The sequence below is a fragment of the Balaenoptera ricei genome, chromosome 21 (genome assembly GCF_028023285.1).
Source record: "Balaenoptera ricei isolate mBalRic1 chromosome 21, mBalRic1.hap2, whole genome shotgun sequence".
NCBI lineage: Eukaryota > Metazoa > Chordata > Mammalia > Artiodactyla > Balaenopteridae > Balaenoptera > Balaenoptera ricei.
Window position 1 is genome coordinate 21,743,393 of NC_082659.1, and position 10,101 is coordinate 21,753,493.

The 10,101-nt window shown below is 43.9% G+C and overlaps 1 protein-coding gene across 4 annotated transcripts in view; it reads right to left on the reverse strand.

Moving 5' to 3' along the window:
• Positions 1–5,107, reverse strand: part of TRMT9B (tRNA methyltransferase 9B (putative)) — a 56,341-nt gene extending 51,234 nt beyond the window's left edge. Inside the window, exon 1 of one of the 4 annotated variants that reach the window (XM_059909198.1) lies at positions 5,019–5,107. The gene's annotated coding sequence lies outside the window, so the exon portion shown is untranslated. Of the gene's footprint in view, positions 1–4,072; positions 4,217–4,699; positions 4,789–5,018 lie in introns of those variants that run through there. The other 3 variants (XM_059909196.1, XM_059909201.1, XM_059909197.1) reach the window with 3 other exon arrangements.
• Positions 5,108–10,101: the final 4,994 nt, after the last annotated feature.

Genomic DNA, 10,101 nt, shown 5'->3' on the forward strand with positions numbered 1-10,101 from the left:
GTAGTTCTGCATTTAAATGCTTTCATCACCTATCAGAGAAGATACCTGAATGAACTCTCATTTTCTGAAACATGAAAATCACTTAAAAATTATATATGTATTAGTCTGACAAATTCGCTAAATAACTCCATTTGCCTCAGCTACTTTTCTCTCATTTTCTATCTCCAAATATCAGAGGCAAATATAAAATGATTTCATTCAGTAATCAAGACTAATTCCTAGGTGTGCTTATGTAATTTTTGAGTAAAAATAAATGATAATGTGTTACTTAGAAATTGTAAAGATCATATTTACTTTAGTAGTTTGAAAAAAATCTGACAAGCTCTAGAGCATGAAATAAGTGATTAAAGTGAATTCAAGCATACTCTTTTTTAATCTCCAATTAACAGGACATTTCTATCTTTTTAATGCTTAAGAAAAGCACCATTAAAGTTCCAGAGCAAAGAAAGATTCAGTAGAAACACAGATACACAGATAGTTCATCTAATGAAAGAACCAGCCTGCCAGGAGCTATTATTTCCATGATCAGACCTTGGTTCTTCCTTTGTATTGCTATTCATTAAATGGATAGGCTATCTGGGACTTTGGTGGGGAGGACCTTTTAAAAATCATTTTCCCAATATTTTACTTTGATTATTAAACCAACACAAAGGAATATTATTTCACATTCAGATAGAACCACCATAGGCAGAGGTGGGCGCTTGGTAATTTTTAGTGATTTATTTGCTTGATGCTTTTTCCAGCAATTTTCCAGTAATGACTATAACATCCATCTGTTTGAAATGCAAATTGGTTAGCAACTGGATCCTTTTTTGATTCTTACAATATGTCATGTACCTGCTTTGAATGAAATATTCTAGCTCTGATGAAATACGTTTTCGATAAGCATTAGACATGGAGTGTCACTCAGCATTCATTCTGGTCTCCTTCAAGTGTGCCTTCCTCTGTCTCTGAGGCTGGAAAGCCATAAACCACATTTCCCAGAGTCCCTTGCAGCTAGGGTTCTGGGCACAGCTTAGGTTCTGCCAGTGAGAGGAGCTGGATGAGAAGCCAGGTGTCTAAGGAAGATGTTTGCTAGCTTGTTTTTGACGTTGGTAACCATGTTCCGTTACTAGCTTCCTGGGTGGAGTGGCGCATTGTAGCAGCTTCTCTGATCACTGGAACACAACTCAGAGAGTGTGCTCTTGATGTCAGCAGCTCAGGTGGTGGCTCTGAATCCCAACCTCCAGACTTCGGCAGTGATGGCCCTAGGGGGCCAGTTCAAAGACACCTGTTCTCTCTACCATCCTCCCCAGTCAGGGAACCTGCACCGTGTGCAGAGTCTCTGCAGGTGCTGTTCACTGGGCATTAAATGCTCTTCCTTCCCCAAAGACCTTCCTTCACCACCCCCTCCCTCCACAGGTCAAATTCCCCATCTCTGCCTTTGACATGTTTCCTGCATAGCACTTAGCACAGTTATAATGACAGGTTTACCTGTGTATTACCAGCAGACATGCTTCCAGGAGGGGTCAGGTCTGCTTTTCTTGCATTCTGAAGGCTTAGTATGGTGCCTTGGGGATGCTGAATGATTAAAACCTGCATGAATCATATTGCTGCTTCAGCCCCAAAGTCCAAATACTCCATTTCTAAATATATAACTGTCTAGGGGAAAACTACAGACTATTATCATTTTATGAGGGCCACACTTCTAATGGCATTAAAAGAAACTAATTAATTAAAGGTTTAAATTTGATTTTAGAATTTCAATGGGTCATCTCCTTCGATCTCATCATTATCTCCAAAAACCACCACAGGTAACTTCTTTCACCAAGGTAAGCCAAAGGCCTGTGCATGGGGGAGAAGATGCAAGTTTCACAGTATGAGCCTCTAACTCCCAAAAAACACTGATTACTAAGAGTCTAGTGTACCCTATACTATATTCTATGAGAGTATACTAAGTATACCAGGACAGTGGAATGAGCCACTCACCCAAATATTCAATTCTACCATCAATTACAACAGCAACCCCTCCGCAGCTCCTAGGAGATGATATTTAAGTCATAGTATTTCTCTCTCTTGTAAGACAGCTCACAATGTGCATTTTACACCAAGTAAAATGCTCCATTTGCTCCTAACAGCCACCTTAGTTAGGAAGCATCATTATTCCCATTTCACAGATGAGGAAATGGCTCAGAGCTGGGATTCAGTCCAGGTAATGGAGCTCAAATTCCAAGTGGTTAGAAGTTTCTCTGGATGGGAAGTGAGTACCCAAAGTGAATGGTGTCACTCCTTTTGCATACATCTTAGCTAGAGGTCCAGGCTATGTACTGTCTGATGACATCAAGAGAAGAGAATCACACAGGCTGAGGGACATTCAACTGGTCATTTAGCACCACCGTACTTTGAGCCTGACCAGCAACCAGCGACCAAGGTATGCCAAAATCAGCCTCCATATTTAGTTCCTTCCGTCTGCCCTGAAATAAATCACCAGTTTCTTCATCCTTTCCTGCCACTCTCCTCAAAACCCTTCCTAATTTATCTACGAGTAAAAACATAAGATTGCACAGAGAAGTGCTGACAGCCTGATCGCAACAATTCATCATACCAAGGGCTAAATCACAGTGAGAGCTGACTCAGTTCCCATTTAAGATATAAGTCATTCATTACAATTACATTAATTCATTACAAGTGGAATGCATATAAGTATTCACATATCCACCTATCAGAAATACTGCAAGTATTAATACCTCCTTTACAGCCCTCTTAATCCCCAGTAGGATTTGATTTTAGAAGATATCGCGATACATACACAGAGGTTTAAGATGTATTGGGAAGCCCCCCACCCTGCCCCTCCATTTTAATGCAGAGTTAACCATGAAGACATAGCATTTTCCATTTCCCATCCCTCTGGTAAGTAAAATTTTACTAAAACCTTTGAACTACCTTGGTGCTCTTGCTATATTATGACAAACACACAAAAGGACAAATTATTTCCAAAGAACATCATTACAGTAATTGAATCTTTCTGGAAAAAGGATTTCTTTTGAATTAAGAGAAACGTCTGTAGACAGCTCCCCTCTCAAATCCTACCAAATGCATTAAGAAAGCAGTTCTCTGGAGCAGTTTCCTTAGTGAGGAGGTAGATCCTTTTCAACCTATCAGGATCCACTTTAAAAGAAGCTATGGGCAATCAGTGGCCATCAGGGAGTCACTTTCATTCTCTCCAAATGATCTTGCCCTCTGAGCTACTCTAGAGCATCCCTCACCATCCCTGGAGAGTCCTTCATACTGCATTTTCAGCCAGCCATCAAGGACAGAAGAACCTACAGTTCTCTCTTCCTAAACTTCAAAACAGATTAACCATTCATTAGTCAAGGATTCGCTATGCTGATGAGTCACGTGAATAATAGTACTTCAGCCCCTGAAACAAGGGGTTAAAAGCCAACTGTTACCTGTATTATTGCTAATAACCGTAACCTCAAAATGATATAGTCACATTCTAGCTCTTCGCCCACAGGAAATGTTCAGTGTACACTTCAATGCATGCAGACCAACCCATAAAAAGCTTTGCACGGAGGTGTTCACAACCTTACCTTCTTTCTACCTAAAGCATCCCATGCTTATAACATTTATCACAAAGAAGCCAGATAATACATAAGGACACAGATAGCAAATATTATACAAATCCTACCATCGCATTTTGATATTCCTTCTTAGAATGTATTTTTGACATTAGCTTGGGCTATTTCAGTAAGTTCTTCCAAGTCAACTAAAAAATATTCTGACAAACTTTCTGGCTTCAAGTTATCTTAGTTCATCGCCTCCTGCTAGTTAAAAATCAGTTCCCAAGTGATAGCTTCTAAAGGGAAAGATACACGTGTACTCCAGGAAAACACAAATTCATTTTCACCTTTAGACACTACATGTCCCCTACAGCTCTGGGTTCTGATTTATCCGGTGTAACATCTGAAGCACATCACCGCAGTCCCTTACTGACGCCAGGCTCGGCTGGCTGTTCGGATCACGTCTAAGTTTTCAAGGTAAACATGTTACCCTCGGCGACTGTAATGACAGTGGAAGAGCAGGCACTCACCCAGGCGGTCAGACCCGGGACGCGGGCGCCGGAGAGCGCGGGAGGCGACCTGTCGCGCCCCCTCCTCCCGGTCCGCGGGGCAGGGGCAGGCGCAGGGCCGGCCGAACTAGGGTGGAAAAGAGGCTCCCCGCCGCTCCACTCTGCGGACCATCGTCAACGCCACGGTCGCCGGCGCTGGCTGCAAGGTATGGGGGCGGGCAGCTCTACGGAACCGAATAGTTGCAGTGAATCCCCCCCGCCCGAGGCCGGGGAGGAAAATCTGCCTTCGCATCAAAGCCGGGGTCTGTACCGGCTGTAACTTCCACCCGGTGACCTACTTTAGAGTGTGAGAAAGAAAGCGATGGGAAAAAATAGACGGAGCGCGCGCGGGGGAGCGGGGCGCCGGGGACGCGCGTGCCCGCGTGGGAGCGCGCGCGCGCGCCCCCAGGGCTTCCAAAGAGAAGTTGCTGCGCGGCCCCCGGGGGCCTCGGGCAGAGCCTGCGGGCCGCTCCTCCGCCAGTGCCTCCTCCCGCCGCGGCCCGGGTGCTGGCTTCCCGGGGCTCGGGGGCCTCCGGGCGACCGCCCGCGGCCCCGGCGGCGCAGCTCCCCGCCCCCATCGCCGTCCCCGCCTTCCTGACCCGCCCTCACCTCTGGGGGCTGCGCTCGGGCTCCGGCGGCCCCGGGACCCAGGCCCGCGGCGCCTCCGGGCCGGGAGGGCGGCCAGCCTCGCAGGGGCGGCGGGCGCCGAGCGGAGCCCGGGGAGTGCCGCCTGCCTGCCCTGTCCCCTGGGAATGCCCCGCCCGAACGTGCCCGGGAAGTGAGGCTCTGCCGCGCCGCCTGGCCTGGGGATCGGGGTGACCTTCCTGCCCGCTCCCCGCGCTCTTCTCGTCGGTGCCTCCCGGCGTGGCCTGTCCTACGTGGGAGAGGACGCCGAGGCGAGCACACCTGGAGCGCAGCAACGCCGTACCTGGGTGACAACAGCGTGACGTTTCAGCGCGTCTTCTCTCATTTGATCCTGGCAAACACCTTCTGCCACGGAAAGGTCCCCAGTGGGTACATGGGAAAACCGACGATCAAAGGGGTTAAGTCCCAGGTGCCACTGGTCAGACTTTCCAGATTTTTTCGCTCAAACGGCCTGCGTAATTTGTTAAGAATTTTGCTAAACTAGGCCCATCAGAAGAAGGGATGGAACTTAGGTTGGAAGTATCTGCCGAAAGCTGGACACAGATTTCCCCTCCCCCACCCTCCGCTTCGGTAACAATAGGGTTAACTACTTTCTGCCAGGTCCTTAGCCTGGTCGTCTTCAACCTTTGTTATCAAACAGCTCAGTAATCTTAAGAGGCGTATGACTTTAAAAAAAAAAAAAGGCGCGTACGCAATACTGGAAAGTTAACATGTTTAGTAACTGTTCTGACCCTCTTCCTGTTTGAGCTTGACCCTCCTGGCTCCGGGGTGGGGGTGGGTGGAGATGTACTTCCAGGCATGGTTTTTCGTGGGGACCCAACTACACGCCCATATAGATACCGGTGATGCTGCTTAAGGCGCTACCAAGAGGGCGGTGAAGATCAGCATATATAGTTCGTGATTCTGGAATAGTTTTCTAGTGCCACACTATATCCGGGTAGGGGAGGGAACCTTTGCTTCGGCATCTCTATCTTAATGCCCAAGGATAATCAAATTGACATTTCCTTTTTATATAAACGTTTCGTTTTGCATTTAAAAGGGAAAAAAATCATGAGCCTGATGATACATGTTCTTCTTGAGCTGAACGCCAGCCCACGGAAGTGGCACTGCTCATTTTTGTTTCCATTCAGTGGAATTAGAGCTACACTATTTCCTTGGACGCAGGCTCCATACTGGATACTGGGATGTTCCCTGTGCTCTTCTAACAGTGCAGTAGGAGGCAAAGCACACCTAAATAAGTGTAGTCCAGTGGCTGCCACATAGCAGGTGCCTAAAAAAATACTTGTCCAGGGAATAGGACCTCAACAGAATGTGATAAATGTGAAAGTGCCCTGGCTGGCATCCTGCAGGAAAACATGCGGGAAATCAGTTATAGGTGACGAGGTCAGGGGAGGCATCCTGAAGGAGGCAACAGGTGCAGGATTTTGATACGCAGAATTGGCTAAGGAATGGAAATGAGAAAGTATGTTTGCTATGCTTTCAAGATATGGCAGAGGCAGAGGTTCTTAACCTTTTGTAGGTAATAGGCCCATGTGAGAATCTGATAGAAGCTTTGGAACTTTCCTATATTAAAAAAAAAGAATGTAAAAATATTTGCATACATTTTCTGGGATTTCACAGACTAGCTAAAGCAGATCTGTGGAATCCCTAGAGGTCTGTGAACTTGAGTTACCATTTCCATGTTGGGAGGCAGGGAGAAAAATAGATTATTCTATTTGAGGCCATTATAAGAGGCATTTCCATGGCTACTGACAGAATTTGGGTAACGGCTGAGGGATTGGAAAGAAAAGTGTGCTACAGAGAAAATGTGTACGCTACCAGAAGCAAAGCACTCCCTCTTTGAAGCAGGACCTTTTTAACACTTTTTTTTTTTTTTGTACATGAGAATTTCACTTTCAGCTCTCAGCAGAAGGGTTCAGGGGGAAAGACATAGATAAAATATGACCGCCAAACATTGGCAGTTACTGATGCTGGGGGTATCGTGTTATTATCTCCTTATTTGTGATGCTTGACATTTTTCATGAAAAAAATTATTATGTCTCAGGTGGACATAACCAATCCTATGATGTTTCTTAACCCAGCTTGTTAGAATGGAAATTTCGTATGGAAAAAAAGGAAACAATACAAGTATGCCAGTGATACCATCTATAAGATTGTTATTAATTAGTGGAGTCTATACAGAAGTAATAGTTTTTCTCTTACAGTGAATTATGAATTGTGGTGGCCATAGTCTCAACAGAAATTAGACCACTGTGGAACACTGAACAAGTGTTCTCCTGTTTCTTCCTGAACTCACACTTAACTTCATTTTACATTGCTTAGTTCACTAAGTGCCTTTATTATTAATATATATTACAATATATTATTATATATTATGATATATATTATTAACTAATAACATATTAAACAATATGTTATATTGTTATGTATTATAATAGCAACATATTGTATATGTTATATATAATATTGTGTTATATTGATATAATAATATAATCATTACATTATATAATATGATATATTATATTATTTTATTAATATTATCCAACTGCTTCATTAACTCAGTTCCTGTATTAGTTAACTCTGCATCTAGCGTGCCCTTCTTGAGGAGCAGATGGCAGGCCATGGTCCTCTGAGTACCTGCTCTGCGCATTTTGAGAAAGGCAGCCACAGTGGTTCCTTACACAGAGGTTGCCATACTTTCCATCATGTGACTAACTCAGACAAGGATTCATGCCCACCTGAGGGAGCTCTCTAGTTTGTCCTGTGACCTACAAGGCTGCGGCTGGAGAACGATGTCGTATAGGTATGTGCTGTATTGTAGATGACGAGACAGACCCAATCAGATCTTTTCCCAAGAGCCTTAGAGGCAAGGCCTGGATTTGAACCCAGGCAGTGAGTGTTCCAGGGCCTGGGTTGCTAACCACTCTGTTCACGGCCTCAGGAGAAGCAAAGACAGAGTTAAACAGAGCCACTTGCACGACTGAGTCACACTGTAGGAGCAGTGGCTGCCTTGACGCTGAAGAGCTCACCCTACTGTACTACCTGGGGCTGCTGTTTCCTTGCTGACCTTCCAGAACCTTCTGAGTTGCTTATGACTATAGAGACTATTGCTTGTTCTTCCTTACTTCCTGAGCTTCATAATAAAGCAATGTAGATAACCTGCTTCTGTCTTTATAACCTGAAAGAACACAACCGTGTGATAACATACAGTGGCTGTAACACTGCCATGACAGGAAGTGGAGCTACAGCTGCCCTGCCCGTGGCTCTGCCCTTTTAGTGGGCTTCTCTCCTCCCAATAAAAACAGACATGTTATCTGCAAATAAATTTCTACAAGTCAAATCACATTTTCCAATTGACTTTTTTTAAGTAAAATAAATTTTTAAAAAACACATTTTTCCCCTGAACCATTATGAAAATTATATGCAGAATTTAGCAGCTATGATTTTTAACCATTTACTTTATGGAAATATGAAAAAAACACATAATGAATAACTACTAAAACCAAATTACTTCATGTCCCTTCTGCTTGACATCCATGACCAGTTCTCTGTTGCTTATTAAATACCACTAATGCCATAGAATAGGATACAGAGCCCCTGACCCCAACCTACCTCTCTGGGCCCAAGGACAATCATGAGATTTTTCTAGCTTCTGCAGCGCTAAGCTCCACACCTCTGGTTTCTTAAATTAAGGCAAGAAATTCATGTAAGCTATTTTTCTAGAGCTTCTGCCCATTATCTTATTTATTTTGTCCTCATTTTCTATCACAATTCTTGGCACTTAGAGGTTAATGCACATATGTTAACTAATGAATTCACATGTATTGCTACGATGCTTATATAACTATTCCATTCAGTTCAACCTTGACCATCTACTTCATACAAGGCCTTAATCTAAGTACTGGCTATTAACCATATTGGGTGCTTACCTATTATTACTATAATGGAGACTTTAAAAATATTGCCATGTATTTACCCACATTTTTCCTCCTTTCAAAGTCATTCCATATTTTTGAGTGATTTTAACTAGTTCAGCATGATACTATCTTGGTGCATAAGAAAGTGGGATCTCTCCACCGGTGGAATGGTAAACTGAGGCGAGATTAGCCACAGATTACAGGAAAAAATTGTGAGGTGCTGTCAGAAAGATCACTGGAGGAGACTGGAGACAAAGCAGTCTGAGAACAGGGATAGACAAGGCTCAAGCTTTGTGACCTCTTTGGTTTCAAAGGGTTTCCCACAACAAACCAGTCCAACTGCACTGGGGGGTCAAAGAGCTCACAGCTGTTGATAATATAAATCAGCACATCTTGGAAACAGGAGTGCTGACCAAAAGCTGTTCTTAGCATTTGGGGGTGTGCAAGGGCTGGGGTCCAGCATACTGTCCACCTAAGTCCTAAATCCTTCAGTTCTTCAACCACTTTGTTTCCAGAGAGTCTGGTGCTGTTTCTTTTTTCCATGGAACTGGTATTCTCCAGACCTATGAAGCCCAGAAGGACTCCTTTGGGGGTAAATAGTGAATTTCCCAACATGGAAGATAAGATGGTTTCTTATCGGATAGAGTTTTATGGGCCTCTCTGTCTTCCTGAACTACGTAAAAAATAACCCCACCAAAAATCTTAACATTTCTCAAGCACCTCTCCTTGGTTCTCTGCTTTTCTCTCTCCATGATCTATCCCTGGACAGCCTCATCCGCCTTTATGACCGCAAGCAGAATCTCTGTGAAGATGTCTCAAAAATCTGCGTCTCTGAGTTGGTCTTCTCATAAACCTCCCGACCCACGGTGCTGGCAGCTTGCTTGCCGTCCCCTTCAGAGTGACCTCAGTACATTTGGATCTGAGGTCCTGTGCTCTCCATGGACCTAATCGAGCTGCTCTTTGCATTTCTCTATGAATCCCATCCTCCCAGTCACCTGCTACATCCTCAAACTCTTTGCTTCTCCTGGCCCTTTGTATCCCACTGGCAACCACCATCTGCCAATTTGATCTTTGTAATACTTTTATTTATCTACTTCTCTCCCTTCTAATTGTTTCTACTCTAGTCGTTTATGTCCTATTACTTCTCACCTAGATGATTATAATAATTGATTAATTTGGTCTCCTGACTTTCAAAACCATCTCTTCTTTAAAACCTTTTAGCTTTTATCTAAAACCGAATCACTCTGTCCAGAGACTTTAGCAGTCTTTATCTATGTACCTCTTATAAAACTTACTAACTTTTTGAAGTATTTATTCATTTTTTTCAACAAGTATTCATTGGGCATCTATTATATGCCAGGCACTGTGCTAGGAAAACAGTGGTGAGCAAAACAGACAAAATTCCTACCCTCATGGAGCTTATGGTCTAGTGAGATGACAGACATTAAT